General features: G+C 57.3%; 1 protein-coding gene across 1 annotated transcript in view; it reads left to right on the top strand.

Annotated features, from left to right (window-relative positions):
* Positions 1-15,550, top strand: part of ARHGEF18 (Rho/Rac guanine nucleotide exchange factor 18) — a 48,232-nt gene that overhangs the window by 550 nt on the left and 32,132 nt on the right. The window lies entirely within an intron of this gene.

Genomic DNA, 15,550 nt, shown 5'->3' with positions numbered 1-15,550 from the left:
CCGCCTTAGTGCTGGTCCCGGGGACCCCCCCAGAAGATCCCGCCTTAGTGCTGGTCCCGGGGACCCCCCCAGAAGATCCCGCCTTAGTGCTGGTCCCGGGGACCCCCCCAGAAGATCCCGCCTTAGTGCTGGTCCCGGGGACCCCCCCAGAAGATCCCGCCTTAGTGCTGGTCCCGGGGACCCCCCCAGAAGATCCCGCCTTAGTGCTGGTCCCGGGACCCCCTGCCCCAGAAGACCCCGCCTTAGTGCTGGTCCCGGGACCCCCTGCCCCAGAAGATCCCGCCTTAGTGCTGGTCCCGGGGACCCCCCCCAGAAGATCCCGCCTTAATGCTGGTCCCGGGACCCCCTGCCCCAGAAGATCCCGCCTTAGTGCTGGTCCCGGGGACCCCCCCAGAAGATCCCGCCTTAATGCTGGTCCTGGGACCCCCTGCCCCAGAAGACCCCGCCTTAGTGCTGGTCCCGGGACCCCCTGCCCCAGAAGATCCCGCCTTAGTGCTGGTCCCGGGGACCCCCCCAGAAGATCCCGCCTTAATGCTGGTCCCGGGACCCCCTGCCCCAGAAGACCCCGCCTTAGTGCTGGTCCCGGGGACCCCCCCAGAAGATCCCGCCTTAGTGCTGGTCCCGGGACCCCCTGCCCCAGAAGATCCCGCCTTAGTGCTGGTCCCGGGACCCCCCCCTCAGAAGATCCCGCCTTAGTGCTGGTCCCGGGACCCCCTGCCCCAGAAGATCCCGCCTTAGTGCTGGTCCCGGGACCCCCCCCCTCAGAAGACCCCGCCTTAGTGCTGGTCCCGGGACCCCCTGCCCCAGAAGATCCCGCCTTAGTGCTGGTCCCGGGACCCCCCCCCCTCAGAAGATCCCGCCTTAGTGCTGGTCCCGGGACCCCCTGCCCCAGAAGATCCCGCCTTAGTGCTGGTCCTGGGGACCCCCTCCCCCAGAAGATCCCGCCTTAGTGCTGGTCCCGGGACCCCCCCCTCAGAAGACCCCGCCTTAGTGCTGGTCCCGGGACCCCGCACACCCCCCAGAAGATCCCGCCAAGTTGCATGCGCGCGCTGCTTTGGGGGTCTTGCCAGTTGCCAGTTGGTCGCTGCACTTGGCGGCTCAGAGGAAGGAGGATGACGAGCAAAATGCAGCTTTGCAGGAATCCGAGCGCCCGAGTCGTTTTTTTTTTTTTGCACCGTTTCTGCTAACTTTCGCCCCCCTCTTTGACCTGTTGCTGCGTGGAGGTGGGAAGGGGCCGGAGCTGGCCAGGCTGCAGGGGATAAGGGGCTTGTGCACGTGCGGAGACTTAACTCTTTGGGGAGGGGGGAGTTCACAGCCAGCAGTGCTCAGGGCTTACTTAACCTGACTGTGCTCAGGGATCTTTCCTGGCAGGGCGCTGGGGAACCAACCATATGGGGTGCTGCTGGGGATCGAACCCGGTAGGGCCCCTGGTGCGACTGCAAGTGCCTTTCCCGCTGTTTCCTTGTCCTTGGTCCCCAGCTGTGAAGAAACACACATCCTTCTGCCCCCCTCCCACCTTTGCTTCCTTCCTTCCTTTTTGGAGTGTGTGTGTGTTGGGGGGAGGCTGACCCACTGCTGGGATCGTGTGTATGTGTATGTGTGTGTGTGTGTGTGTGTGTGTGTGTGTGTGTTTGTGTTGATCTCTCCTCCTGGAGACAGTCTGGACCAACCCCCAGGGCCAAGGGCGATCATTTGGGGATGAGGTCGCAGGTATGTGGGTGAATGATTAACCTGACGCCTTATGAAGAGAAGCGGCCAGCAAGCACACAGCGCGCACACACACACGGGTTGCGTGTCTGAATTGCCATCCTGGGGCCCGGAGGGATAGTACAGCGCGGAGGGCACTTGCCTGGCACAGGACTGACCTGGGTTCGATTCCAGACATCCCCTAGTTCCCCCACCACCACCACCCCCCACTCCAGGCCTGCCAGGAGTGATCCTTGAGTGCAGAGCCAGGAGTCAGGCCCGAGCATCATTGGTGGGTGTGACCACCCCCAAAACAAACAGAACTGCCATCTGGGTTCTTGATCCCCGTCGGGCCGGTTGGGTTTTTGATCCCCGGTTGTTTTTTTTTTTTTTTTTTTTGCTTTTTGGGTCACACCCGGCGATGCACAGGGGTTCCTCCTGGCTCTGCACTCAGGAGTTACTCATGGCGGTGCTCAGGGGACCCTATGGGATGCTGGGAATCGAACCCTATGGGATGCTGGGAATCGAACCCGGGTCGGCCGCGTGCAAGGCAAACGCCCTACCCACTGTGCTATCTCTCCAGCCCCCCCCCCCCCCTTCCCGGTTGGGTTTTTGATCCCCATCGGGTCCGTTGGGTTCTTGCCACGGATGGGCAGGTCACTTCGGAAAGTCTCTGGGTCTGGGAAAGGGGAATGTGGGTTTCTCTGGTGGCAGGAGGGACGTACTGAGGAGAACTCAGGTTGCGGGTTTGCGTCGCGGGCCTTGGGCATGGCCCTGGCCCCAGGCTCCTAGTTTGGTGCTTGTTGTCTGAACTGGGTCCGAGTTCTCCAACTCCTTTGCCATAGCTGGGGGTCAAGCCCTTGGGAGAGGTGATCGCGGGAGAGCACATGTGCGACCCGCAGACGGAATAAATCCCATTCTGGGGAGATGTTGGGGTGGGGGCGTTGCTGGCTGTGCTCAGGACTGACTCGTGGCTCTGTGCTCCAGGATCACTCCTGATGGGGCTCAGGAGATCCCGTGCGGGGACTGGGGATTTGAACCTACGTCGGCTGCGTTCAAGGCAAACACCCTCCCCCTGGAGGGGTCTCTCTAGCCCCTCAGGTCCTTTTTTTTTTTTTTTTTTTTTTGCTTTTTTTTGGGTCACACCCGGCGATGCACAGGGGTTCCTCCTGGCTCATGCACTCAGGAATTACTCCTGGTGGTTCTCGGGGGGACCCTATGGGATGCTGGGAATCGAACCCGGGTCGGCCACATGGAAGGCATTACCTGCTGTACTATCACTCCAGGCCCCCCACCCCCCACCCAGTTTCATATTGATGGAGGAAGTTTACTTTGATTTTGAGTCTAGCAGATGTCCTCTGGGAGTGGCCTACAGAGAAATAGGGGGAAAGTAAGCTTTTCATTCTTTTTCCCTTTCTTTCTTTCTTTTTTTCTTTCTTTCTTTCTTTTTTTTATCCTTTTGGTTACTCTTCATAAGTACTGAAATGACCATTCTCTGCTAGTACTGAGGTTACAAATACATGTTACTGACTGGCGAGTTTGTAAATTCTATTATTACTATTATTTTTTAATTTGATTTTGTTTTGGGGGGGTCACACCCGGCGATGCACAGGGGTTACTCCTGGCGCTGCACTCAGGCATGACTCCTGGCGGTGCTCGGGGGATCATATGGGATGCTGGGAATCGAACCTGGGTCGGCCGCGTGCAAGGCAAACGCCCTCCCCGCTGTGCTCTCTCTCCAGCCCCTCTTTTGCCCTTTCTTGTTTCCGTTTTTATTTTTTATTTTTGAGGGGGTTGCTCAGGTCTTAAACTCCTGGCTCTAAGATCAGTGCTCACCCTCTGGGGGGGATGCTTTTGAGGGCCATGTATGGTGCTGGGGATCGAACTGGGGTCGGCCGCCTGCAAGGCGAGTGCCCTACCCACAGTGCTCTCTCTCTGGCGCACTTAAACCCCCATCTCACTCGACTCAGAAATGCTTCCCCCCTGCTTTGCCGCTGGTGCCTCTCCACCCCTCCCTCCCCCCCCCGATGTTGTTTCTAGCAGAAGCTGTCCTGTTATTTTCCTTCTTGTCACCTCCCCGGCCCTTCCCTCTGGCTCCCGAGGGCTGCTTGGTACTCCTGTCCCCAGACCAGCTGTGCCTTCCCGGCGGCCCGTGTTTACCTCCCACATGTTTGGCATTTTTCTGGGCCTGACTTCAGCAAGGTCTCCTTGACCGCCTTGCTCCCTCCCATCGCTTTGCTGTTTCTTCAAATTCCATCCACGATTTCCAGCCTTTCCACCTCACCTCTCCTCCTCCCCGCCACCCCCCCCCTCCCCACCCTGCCAATCAGGTCATTACAAAAAAAAAAAAAATTCTCCAGCCAACCTTCCTTTGCAAACCACCTGCCTTGGCATCCTGGCACTGCCTTGGTACCGCTGCTTCTCGCCTGCCCAGCCCAGGAAAACTGCCTGTTATGTTTTCAGAACCTCTCCAGGTGCACGGCCCAGACTCCGGCCAGGCCCTGGAGCTGCCTGAGGAATGTTTTGGTGGAGGAATGTGGTTCCTGGGAGGGGGGAGGAGTAGACTAAGAAGGCCCTCTGGAAGGTTCCAGCCTAGGGTGCCCCTCAGAGTCCAAACCCCCCCACCCCACCCCGTTTGGTTGTTCTAATTCAGTTGGGTGTCAACTCAGGGTTCTTGGCTGGTACCCCATTTCAGCTTTTTTTTTTTTTTTTTTTTTTGCTTTTTGGGTCACACCTGGCAATGCACAGGGGTTACTTCTGGCTCTGCACTCAGGAGTTACTCCTGGCGGTGCTCAGGGGACCCTATGGGATGCTGGGAATCGAACCCGGGTCGGCCGGGTGCCAGGCAAACGCCCTACCCGCTGTGCTATCTCTCCAGCCCCCAAGAATTTATTTATTTTTTTAATTTTCATTTTTTTGGCTTTTTGGGTCTCACCCGGCGATATACAGGGGTTACTCCTGGCTCATGCACTCAGGAATTACTCCTGGCGGTGCTCAGGGGACCATATGGGATGCTGGGAATCGAACCCGGGTCAGTCGCGTGCAAGGCAAACGCCCTACCCGCTGTGCTATTGCTCCAGCCCCTCTCTTTTTTTTTTTTATTTAGATTTTTATTAGTGAAACACCATGAGGTACAGTTGTAGATTTACAGATTTTTGTGCTTGGGTTTCAGTTAGACAGTGATCGAGTACCCATCTCTCCACCAGTGCCCATTCTCCACCCCCACTGATCCCAGTATCCCTCCCACCCTCTGTCCCCCCCATCCCACCCCCCCTCTGTGGCAGGGCATTCCCCCTTGTTCTCTCTCTCTTCTTTTGGGTCCTGTGTTTTGCAAGAGAGGCATTGAGTGGCAGTCATGTTCGGTCTAGAGTCTACTCTCAGCACGCATCTCCCATCCTGGGAGGATCCTCCCAATACCCTTTACTTGGTGCTCCTTTCTCTATCTGAGCCATTTCAGTCATTCTTTTGCCTTCACACACACACACACACACACACACACACACACACACACACACCCATGGACTAGAATAACTTGGGAAGAAATTCTGTGAAGTTTTCCCTAAGTGGCTGGAGTGACAGTACAGTGGGTAGGACGTTCGCCTTGCACGCGGCCGACCCGGGTTCGATTCCCAGCACCCCATATGGTCCCTTGAGCCTGGCCGGGAGTAATTCCTGAGTGCATGAGCCAGGAGTAACCCCTGTGCATCCCTGGGTCTGACCCAAAAAAGCAAGGTGGGGGAGGAGGAGGTAGGAGAGAGGAGGTCGAGGGGGAAAGGGAAGGCGAGGAGGAGGGAGAGAGGAGGAAGGAGGATGGCGGAGCCCCACTTTGCGCCAGAGTGTCCCTGGTTTGGCCCTGCCCCCTTAGGGTGGTTCTCTGAACACCACTAGGAACACGGACCCCTGAGCACCGCCAGCATGTCCCCAGGCCACCCTAAGGAAGAGAAAGTAGTCACCCACTGAGAATCACCCAGCGGGGGTCGGTGGGAATTCAGAGGGTGGGGTAGACCACAGGGCATCTCCCGGGGGGGCCTCGAGTGGGAGCTGGAAGGGAGGGCAGCTCTGGGGCACCCCAGAGGGGCCCATCCTGTCATCTTCCCCGATTGTGGCTCTCTGGGAACTCCCTACAGAGGAACTTAAGTGTCCATTGACTTTTTTTTTTCTTTTTGGGTCACACCCTGCGATGCTCAGGGGTTACTCCTGGTTCTGCACTCAGGAAATACCCCTGGCGGTGCTCAGGGGACCCTATGGGGTGCTGGGAATTGAACCCGGGTCAGCCGCGTTCAAGGCAAACGCCCTACCCTCTGTGCTATGGCTCCAGCCCCTTAGAGGGAATTTCGAGGCAGATGGAGAAACCGCGGCCATCTGCAGCCCGCCAGGATGACGGATGCTCTCACTGATGTGGAAAACGGTCTGGCAAGGACGCCAGGAGTCCAGCAGGGCAGCGCCAGGGCTGGACACAGCCCTGTTCCCACGGCGCGGCTCCCATTAACCCAGAGGGGCACCGACCAGATGGCCCTCGGCAGGACAGTGGACAGGGAGCCTGGTCTGGCCACTGCAGCAAAGAGCAGGGTGGGCGCGCGCCTGGCTCAGGCCGGCCCAGGGTTGGTTGGTCGTTTCGCTTCCCTTGGGGGACGCGCCTGGTGTGGCTCAGGGGTTCCTCCTGGCTCTGCACCCAGGAATCACTCCAGACCGTGCGCAGGGGACCCTCTGGGATGCCGGGGATCAAATGCAGGGCAGTTGTGTGCGAGGCAAACTCCCTCCCCACTAGACTATTTCTCCAACCCCGGCCAACCTGGGTTTGATCCCTGGACCACGTAGGGTCCCCCAAGCCCTGTCACTTGTGATCCCTGAGCACAGAACCAGGAGTAAGCCCTGAGCACTGCTGAGTGAGGTCAACCAAACCAAACCAAACCCTCCAAAAAACTGGGGTTCATCTTCAGCCGGGGAAATGATCCCACAGTCCAAAGGGATGGAAGTTCAGGGGGCCAGAGAGAGAGAGGACGGGGTAAGATGCGCGCCTGGCACTCACGTGACCCGGGTTCGGTCCCCAGCACCACACGGGATCCCCTGAGCCTCACCAGGAGGCAACCCAGAGCACAGAGCCCGGAGTCAGCCCTGAGCACTGCTGGGGTGGCCCCCAAACACACACACACACACACAAACACACACACACAGAGCTGTCACCGGCTCCACCTCACTTCCTAAGAAGCCAAAACCTTCCTCTTGGGTCTCTTCCTCTTCCTCTTCCGGAACATTCCAGGGGTGATGATATAGAGGTGAGGGCGTGGGTGTGCAGCTTCCCCGAGGGCTGTGGCCTCCTCAGTCTGCGATGATACGGGGGAGTTCGCTCCCCCCCACCCCCACCCCAACATGATCTCCCGAGCACTGGGTCCCTGAGCACATCTGGGTGTGGTCCCCACACGAGGAGGCAAAATGAAACCCCTGAAATTGAGATCTGACCCCCACGTGCCTTTTCCTTTACCCTCTTAAAAGTCTAGCACCGGGGGCTGGACAGCGGGTAGGGCGTTTGCCTTGCACGCGGACGACCCGGGTTCGATTCCCAGCATCCCATATGGTCCCCCGAGCACCGCCAGGAGTAATTCCTGAGTGCAGAGCCAGGAGTAACCCCTGTGCATTGCCAGGTGTGACCCCTCCTCTCCCCCCCAAAAAATGTCTAGCACCATTGGGTGTTTGCCTTGCAGGCAGCCAACCCCGGGCTCAACCCCCAGGACCCCCATGTGGCCCCCCGAGCATGACCAGGTGAGGACCCCACCCTCCCCCCAAAAAAACCTGCACCCTAGGTGTTTATCTGTCCACAGAGAGATTTGCTGCGTGTATATGTCACCCACACCCCAGACTTGTTTGTTGTGGACCTTTCATATATGTGGACTCCCTGCTATGTCACGTGGACGTGGCCTTAGTCTCCACGGCCTATTTCCTTATTCTCGTGCTTCCTGTTTACTCTCCGGGGCCGGGGATGGAACCTAGGCTCTCCCATGCAGCATATCCCCAGAAGAGTGTCATGTTTTCAAGGCCCAGGGCCCAAACTGACCCATATAAACACGGAGAGTGGCAGAGGCCAGACCCGCCTTCAGGCTGCCCTTTGGGGCTTCTGGCTTTTTTTTTTCCCTTTTGGGTCACACCCAGCAATGCACAGGGCTTATTCCTGGCTCTGCACTCAGGAATTACCCCTGGTGGTGCTCAGGGGACCATATGGGATGCTGGGAATCGAACTCAGGTCGGCCGCGTGCAAGGCAAACGCCCTCCCCGCTGTGCTATCGCTCCAGCCCCCTCTGGTCCACTCTTGATGACGTCCAGCACTGTCCGTGCATCCGCTGGACCCCACAGGGGTTCCGGTCCTCTCACAGTGACACCTAAAACTGCCCCCATGTCCGCTGGCCCCATCAGGGGTTCTGGTCAGTTCCCGATGACCCCAAGCACTGCCTCCCGCACACCCGCTGGCCCCCGAGTTGTGTGTGTGTGTGGTGTGGTTTGTGCCAGTGCTGCCGCCCGTAATGAACTTGGTGACTCGCACCCCCAGCATCAGAAGGATCGGAGAGCTCGGGTGCAAGCTAAGGGCTGGAGCGTGTGGCTGCCGTGCCCAGGGCCCTGGGGTCCATCCGTGTCTGTCAGGCCTCCTGAGCACCTCCATGGCCCCAGCACTGCCAGGGAGAGGCCTCCCCGCCCCCCAAAACAACAAAAGCAGCCCCTTACCTTGTAGACTGGCCCCCAAATGGGAGCATTTGGGCCCTTCCCTTTTTTCTTTTGTTTGGGGTGGGGGCCACACCTGATACTCAGGGCTGACTCCTGTGTCAGTGCTCTGGGATGGCTCCTGACGGGGCTCAGGGGGCCCTTCCTTCCTTCCTTCCTTCCTTCCTTCCTTCCTTCCTTCCCTCCTTCCCTCCTTCCCTCCTTCCCTCCTTCCTATTTTGGTCCACACTTGGCGATGCTCAGGGCTGACTCCTGTCTCAGTGCTCTGGGATGGCTCCTGACGGGGCTCAGGGGACCCTTCCTTCCTTCCTTCCTTCCTTCCCTCCTTCCCTCCTTCCCTCCTTCCCTCCTTCCCTCCTTCCTATTTTGGTCCACACTTGGCAATGCTCAGGGCTGACTCCTGTCTCAGTGCTCTGGGATGGCTCCTGACGGGGCTCAGGGGACCCTTCCTTCCTTCCTTCCTTCCTTCCTTCCTTCCTTCCTTCCTATCCTCCTTCCCTCCTTCCCTCCTTCCTATTTCGGTCCACCCTTGGCGATGCTCTGGACGGACTCCTGGATCTGTGCTCAGGGTTCACTCCTGGTGGACAAAATGTTTGGGATCGAACCCCACTTGTCTGTGCGAAAGTCAAGCGCCCTGCCCCACTGTGCTGCTTCTCCAGCCTGCTGTTCCCTGTCCTGTTTGGCTATGTGAGAAACTTATTTGCCAATTCATGAAGGGGTGGGGGGAGCCCCCAACAATGTCCCAGCACCGTGGGGAGTGGGCGCCTATGCGTGGGTCTGCAGGAGAAGGTTTGCACACAGAACAGCCATGCTCAGGCCTCAGCAACCAGGGGGCTGTGACCTACTTGGAATCCTCAGGGAGTCCCATTTACTGTTTTTTGCTTTTTGGGTCACACCTGGCAAGGCACAGGGGTTCCTCCTGGCTCTGCACTCAGGAGTTACTCCTGGCGGTGCTCAGGGGACCCTATGGGATGCTGGGAATCGAACCTGGGTCGGCTGCGTGCAAGGCAAACGCCTTACCCGCTGGGCTATCGCTCCAGCCCCGCCCCCCCTTTGCATTTTAAAGCCCCTTCTCCAGAAGAAAAAAAAAAAACATATTTTTGGGGACGAGACTAGTGCATGGTTCAAAGAGGAAGATCAGTGAAGAAAATCTTCACCAGGGTAAGAAGGGGAGCGGGCCAGGGAGGGCCAGCGGCTGGAACTAGCCGCCCTATGACCGGGGCGCTTCGGAGATGTCCTGAAGGGCGTCCTGTTTGTCCCTGGCCCCGGCTGTTTCAGAGCCTGGACTTGGATAATGACTTTGCCCCATTAATTCTCTGTCGCCGCCTCTGAGCCCTTGCATGCCAGGGATTAAAGCTCCGGGCTGCCCAGGCCACGCGAGGCCTGCTGGACGCCTTCGCAGGGTTGGGATAGGCCCGTCGGGCCAGAACAAACCGATTAGACACGCTAGACCAGGTATTAGCAGAGGTTGGGGCAGGAGGCAGAGAGGAAACGGGGCGACTCGGGGAAGCGTGCAGAGCAGACCAGGCTCCCTCCCAGGCCCTCCTGCAAGCGAGGGGCGGGGCCCAGCGCGGAAGTCAAGGTGAAGGTGTGGCCCGCAGCCCAATAAAACTTTATTCCTAAAGGCCGGAAGTTAGCTTACCAGCCTCAGCCCAAGATGCCTATGTTTTGTTTTTGACTTTTGTGGAGGGGAGGGTCACACCTGTTGTGCTCAGGGCTTATTTCTGGCGGGATATCAAGGTTTGAGCCCCCATGAGCCATGTACAAGGCAAGTGCCCCACTCACTCCCTATTCTATCACTCTGGCCCAGGATTTATGATTTTTTTTTTTTTTTGGCTTTTTGGGTCACACCCGGCGATGCACAGGGGTTCCTCCTGGCTCTTCACTCAGGAATTACTCCTAGCAGTGCTCAGGGGACCCTATGGGATGCTGGGAATCGAACCCGGGTTGGCCGCGTGCAAGGCACACACCCTACCCACTGTGCTATCGCTCCAGCCCCTTTATGATTATTTTTTTTTGTCTTCCTCCTGCCCTTCTCTTTGTCGTGGTGATGTCCAGGGTCCACCCACACACTTCCTCCTACCAAGGGTCACCTTTCTCGCAATTGTCAGAGTTCAGACTTCCTGCCTCAGCCCGTGCAAAGGCTATAGCTCGACTTTTTTTTTTTTTTTGCTTTTTGGGTCACACCCCATGATGCACAGGGGTTCCTCCTGGCTCATGCACTCAGGAATCACTCCTGGCGGTGCTCGGGGGACCCTATGGGATGCTGGGAATCGAACCGGGGTCAGCCACTTGCAAGGCAAACGCCCTACCCGCTGTGCTGTTGCTCCAGTCCCTACAGCTCCACTCTGGGGCCAATCTCCAGGCCTAGGGCTCCTGATTTAATGTGATTTCCTTTTTTGGGGTTGAGGGCTACAGGTACTGGGAGATGGGGGCATCTCCTGGCCATGCCGGGGGACCATGCAGTACCAGGGCTCGAACCCGGGTCCTCAGACATGCAGAGCCAGCACTCTGCCACCAAACTACCGGCCTGGACTCTGTCTTGTGGAGGTGGCAGGAGTCCAGGATCCCCCCTCAGGTGCCCAGTGGGGCCGGGAACCCCCGTGCACCGGGACAGGGGTGGGGTGTCTTTATCAATCCCAGTACCCCAGCACCTTCCTTCCGCCTGGCTTTCTGTGGCTTTGAACAAGCTCCAAGGCCACTGGACACAAACAGGTTTTTTCTGCCTTTTCTCCCCCCCCCCCCCCCCCCCCAGCCCCCACCCCCTGCTCTGGCCTGTCTTCCGCCTGTCACGAGAATGCTTTTCATCTGCTGAAAGACAAACCCGCCGGCCCCGGGCGGACGGATGGTTGGATTTCTTTGCCGCTCGCCTTCCAAAAAGCCACGTCGGCTGGCATTTATTTGCTCCGTGTTCCCTGCGGGAAAAGTCTTGAGAAAAAGAAAAATAAATAAAGCACCGGGACCAGCATGCTGGCCCCGTCCCCCCACCCCCCCACCCCCGCCAGGCCCAGTGGGGTTTCGCAGGAAGATTCCAGGAGTCTCGGGATGACCCTGGAATGAATCGTGCCCCAAACTTTGGCCCACTTCGGTGCGTTTCAAAGGCCCCAGCGTTTGGATTTCTACCCAGTCGGGTGAATGAGCGTGATTGTTAAAGACAGTGCGGGCCGTGGAGCCGTAGTACAGTGGGGAGGGCGCTTGCCTTGCATGCGGCCGACCCGGGTTCGATTCCCAGCATCCTATATGGTCTCTGCGGGTAGGGCGTTTGCCTTGCATGCGGTCGACCTGGGTTCGATTCCCAGCATCCCATATGGTCCCCGCGGGTAGGGCATTTGCCTTGCATGTGGTCGACCTGGGTTCGATTCTCGCTTGCAGCTGACCCGGGTTCAATTCTCGTTTGCGGCCAACCCGGGTTCGATTCCCAGCATCCCATATGGTCCCCGCAGGAAGGGCATTTGCCTTGCATGCGGCCGACCCGGGTTCAATTCCCAGCTTCCCATGTGGTCCCCCGCGGGTAGGGCGTTTGCCTTGCATGCGGCCGACCCGGGTTCTATTCCCAGCATCCCATATGGTCCCCTGAGCACTGCCAGGAGTGATCCCTGAGTGGAGAGCCAGGAGTAAGCCTTGAGCCTTGGCAGGTGTGACCCCCCGCCAAGTGAGCTGGCGACCCCAATTGCCTGGGTGCCAGGGAATGACACTTGGGCAAGGCTTATAAGGACCCCACGAGGCACAGGAAACATTCCCTGGGATGAGACATGGGACCCTTCCCCCTCCCCACTCAGATTGGAGTGCGGAGTTGCCGTTTTAATTTTGGGTGGGCTCAGTTTCATCTTCTTATTTGTTTTGGTTTGTTGACCACACCCAGCAGAGCTCACAGGGCTGACTCCTAGCGATGTGCTCAGGAATCCCTCCTGGTGGGCTCTGGAGACTCAAGGGGGTGTCGGGGATCGAACTTGGGTCAGTTGCATGCAAAGCCAGCGCCCTCCCCACTGTACTACCATGCCAGTCTTTCTCCGGCCCTTTTTCTTCTTCTCTTAAGACCCAGCACTCCTTTAAAGGAAATTCCGTTTTCAAGCCACAGCTGGCTGGGCTCCAGGGATCTGTGGGGGGTCAGGGATTGAACTTGGGCCGGGTGCATACACAGCAAGCACCCTCCTCTCTGTCCTCTCTTCTGCCCCATCTTCTTTTATTTTTTTTTAATTTTTATTTATTTATCCTGCCCACACGGCAGAGCATGGCAAGCTCCCCGTGGCATATTCGATATGCCAAAAACAGTAACGAGTCTCACAATGGAGACGTTACTGGTGCCCGCTCGAGCAAACCGATGAACAACGGGAGGACAGTGCTACAGTGCTATTTTTTTTTTTTTTTTTTTTTTGCTTTTTGGGTCACACCTGAAGAAGCACAGGGTTATTCCTGGCTCTACACTCAGGAGTTACTCCTGGTGGTGCTCAGGGGACCATAATGGATGCTGGGAATCGAACCCGGGTCGGCTGCATGCAAGGCAAACGCCCTATCCGCTGTGCTATCTCTCCAGCCCCGACAGTGCTATTTTAATTTATTTTCCTTATTTTTATTTTTTTTTCCTTTTTGGGGTCACACCCGGCGATGCTCAGGGGTTCCTCCTGGCTCTGCACTCAGGAATTACTCCTGGCGGTGCTCGGGGGACCCTATGGGATGCTGGGAATCGAACCCGGGTCGGCCGCGTGCAAGGCAAACGCCCTACCCGCTGTGCTATCGCTCCAGCCCCCCTCCTTTTTTTTTTTTTTTAAAGTTTGGCAGGTTTTACTTATTTATTTATTTATTTTTGCTTTTTGGGTCACACCCAGTGATGCTCAGGGGTTCCTCCTGGTTCTGCACTCAGGAATCGCTCCTGGCGGTGCTCGGGGGACCATATGGGATGCTGGGAATCGAACCCGGGTCGGCAGCGTGCAAGGCAAACGCCCTACCCGCTGTGCTATCGCTCCAGCCCCCCTCCTTTTTTTTTTTTTTTAAAGTTTGGCAGGTTTTACTTATTTATTTATTTATTTTTGCTTTTTGGGTCACACCCAGTGATGTTCAGGGGTTCCTCCTGGTTCTGCACTCAGGAATCGCTCCTGGCGGTGCTCGGGGGACCATATGGGATGCTGGGAATCGAACCCGGGTCGGCCGTGCGCAAGGCAAACGCCCTCCCCGCTGTACTATCGCTCCAGCCCCTAGCCCCCCATCTTTTAATCTCTCCCTTTATGTGGTGGGGGAATGGTAGTGGAGGGATTATGGTCCTCCCCCCCCATTTTTTTTTTCTGCAGGAGGAAGGTCCACACCCAGCAGTGCTCAGGGGGCCTGTGGAGTGCCGGGAATCGAACTTGGGTCTTCCATGTGCTCAGGGAATCACATTTAGACTAGCTCTCCAGCGCACCTTTTTTTTGGAGGGGGGGCGTGAAGGGGAGCGTATTTTAAGCATCCTCTGGGGGTTTGCAGTAAAGAGGGATCAGATGTGGCCAGCGGGGGGTGGGGGGGGAGGGCCCATGTGCTTAGGGGCCTCTTATCCGCCGGTAGTCTTGGCAGGTGAAGCGTCTGGACCCCATGCCGTGAGGGAGAGTGACCTGCTGGCCCTGCGCCGGAATGTTCCTCTACCTCCTTCCCTCTGGGGTGACTCACCTGCTTCAGGGGTGCCCGGTCCCTGCTTATCAGTCACCAGCCTTGTGTCAGGATCTTGGTATCTTTTTTTTTTTTTCTTTCTGGGTCACACCCAGCAATGCTCAGGGGTTCCTCCTGGCTTATGCACTCAGGAATCACTCCTGGCCGTGCTCGGGGGACCATATGGGATGCCGGGGATTGAACCCGGGTCGGCCGCGTGCAAGGCAAACGCCCTCCCCGCTGTGCTATCGCTCCGGCCCCAGGATCTTGGTATCTGAGGGGACCCGAGAGAGACTTCAGTGCCCCATGGGTCCTGCCTCGCGTTCAGACCCTCCCCGAGAGGACAGGACAGTCCCGCCTCCTGGGCCCAGGGAGCCGGCCCAGAGCACCCCAAGTTCAAGCCCAACCCCTCCCCAGACCTCGTGATCTCCTGAACACTGCCAAGTGTGGTCCCTCCTGCAGAGTTTTTTTTTGGTTTTGTTTTGTTTTTTTACATTTTTTGGCTGTGCTCAGGGATCACTCCTGGTGGAGGTCAAAGGACCCTGTGGGGGTGTATCCGAGAACCTTTGCCACTGCACTTTTTAGCCTCCATTTTTATTGTTTTTGGTGGGGGGACTTGGGGCCATACCCGGCAATGTTCAGGGCTTACTCCTAGTTCTGTGCTCAGGGGACTATACGGGGGACCCCCCCTTTTTTTTTTCTTTTTTGCTTTTTGGGTCACACCCAGCGATGTTCAGGGGTAACCTCTGGCACTGCACTCCTGGCGGTGCTCGGGGGACCATATGGGATGCTGGGAATCGAACCTGGGTCGGCTGCGTGCAAGGCAAACGCCCTACCCGCTGTGCTATCGCGCCAGCCCCTGCCCCTCTTTTTCTTGTCATTTTCTTTTTTTTTTTTTTTTCTTTGATTTTGGGACCACACACAGCGATGCTCAGGACTTCTTCCTGGTCTGTGTTCAGGGCTCACTCCTGGTAGGCTCAGGGCACCATATGGGATGCCAGGGATTGAACCCGGGTCAGCCATGTGCAAGGCAAACACCCTTCCTACTATACTATCAACTCTGACCCGATTTTGGTAGCACTGTAGCAATGTCCTCCCGTTGTTCATTGATTCAAGTGGGCACCAGTAATGTCTCCATCGTGAGACTTGTTGTTACTGTTTTTGGCATATCAGATACGCCATGGGGAACTTGCCAGGTTCTGCTGTGCGGGCGGGATATTCTTGGTAGTTTGCTGGGTTCTCCGAGAGGGACGGAGGAATCGAACCCGAGTTGGCCTCGTGTAAGGCAAACACCCTACCTGCTGTGCTATCACGCCAGCCCCTGCAACTTAATTAGCATCTTTAATTTTTCCTAATATTTACCATTCTGTATGGACACAGTAATAGACACTTTTAGGCTTGTAGGGTGACTCTCCTGGGGACATCTCAGACTCAGACTATAGTGCTCAGGCCCAAACAATCATTCCTAACCCCAGCAGGGTCCAAACCTAGTTATTACTTTTGGATCATGACAGAATCTGTCCATGGTCAAGCTCTA

Source organism: Sorex fumeus, unplaced genomic scaffold, assembly GCF_029834395.1.
Source record: "Sorex fumeus unplaced genomic scaffold, SorFum_2.1 ptg000019l, whole genome shotgun sequence".
Lineage (NCBI taxonomy): Eukaryota > Metazoa > Chordata > Mammalia > Eulipotyphla > Soricidae > Sorex > Sorex fumeus.
The sequence above is the reverse complement of the archived record's forward strand: the minus strand, read 5'-3'. Positions and strand labels throughout refer to the sequence as shown.